Raw genomic sequence first — 1,147 nt, forward strand, 5'->3', positions numbered from 1 at the left:
GGAGACAACATCACCTATTCATCCTCCAAGACCAAGAGTTCAAAGATAAGAAGCCCAGTTCTAAGGTACTTCCACAAGGCCTTAGCAAATATATTCTTTGCTAGGAAGGAGACTGGAAATCTCAATGAGGGTGAGCTCAAGGTAATTGACATGGCTCTCAATGGAATCATCCTTGAGGCAAGAAATGGAACCATCATTCTTGGGACCACTGTGGAGACTGACCTTGCAATGGTGCTTATTGACCACATGATATATTTGAGAAGTTGGGTAGGCAAGCTACAAACAATGGGTCAAGAGGAGCCTTAGCCATTGGAGGCATCATCACTCCAATACTACAAGCTGCCAAGGTCCCACTTAGAGGAGAGAAGGTTTTGCCAAGATGGATTGACTCAAGCTACCTCACCTCCACTCTCATATTGGCCAAGGAAATGCATCAAGGAAATCACATCTTCAACTTTGAGCTTCCAACAGTTGGGAAAAAACAGTTGATCTTACCTAACCAAGAGCTCACCACCATTCAAGAAGGAGCAAACATTGACTTTTGGCCAGCTGATGAGTTCTTGTTTGATGGGATAGTTCAACCTAGAGTTGATGAAGCTGTAGATGTGCAAATGGCTGATGAGGAGGAGCAATTTTACTTTGAAGATTATGAGCCCAACCCAAGGGATAGTAGAGGAGTGAGAGAGACTAGCAAGAGGTTGACTCTCCTACAAAAGTGGAGCAAGTGGCATGGGAAGAGGTTTGATAAGCTTAAGAAGAAGGTGACCAATATGGCTAAGTCCATCAAGGGCCTAAAAAAGGAGATTGCTGAGCTGAAGAGTGCAAACTCATCTCCAAGCCATTCAAGCCCTTTGAGGAGGAGTAGCTCAACTAGAGCACTCTCAAGAGTTGCAAACCCTGTGGAACCAGCTAGAGCTTCAATGTACGAGCCAAATCAGAGGAAGAGGAGTTCAAGTAGCCGAGAACAACAATTTTCGAGGCACTCGACCGGGTCACTCGAGCACCCACTCGACCGAGCACCCCAGATGCACTCGGCCGAGTTCCAGCCCAGATCACCATATGGCTTCCCACCACCAGCTGCTTATCCAGGATATCCAGGCTACCCTCCCATCCCACCCCAGTACTTCATGGATCCAACACTCTACCA

Source organism: Camelina sativa, chromosome 13 (genome assembly GCF_000633955.1).
Source record: "Camelina sativa cultivar DH55 chromosome 13, Cs, whole genome shotgun sequence".
Lineage (NCBI taxonomy): Eukaryota > Viridiplantae > Streptophyta > Magnoliopsida > Brassicales > Brassicaceae > Camelina > Camelina sativa.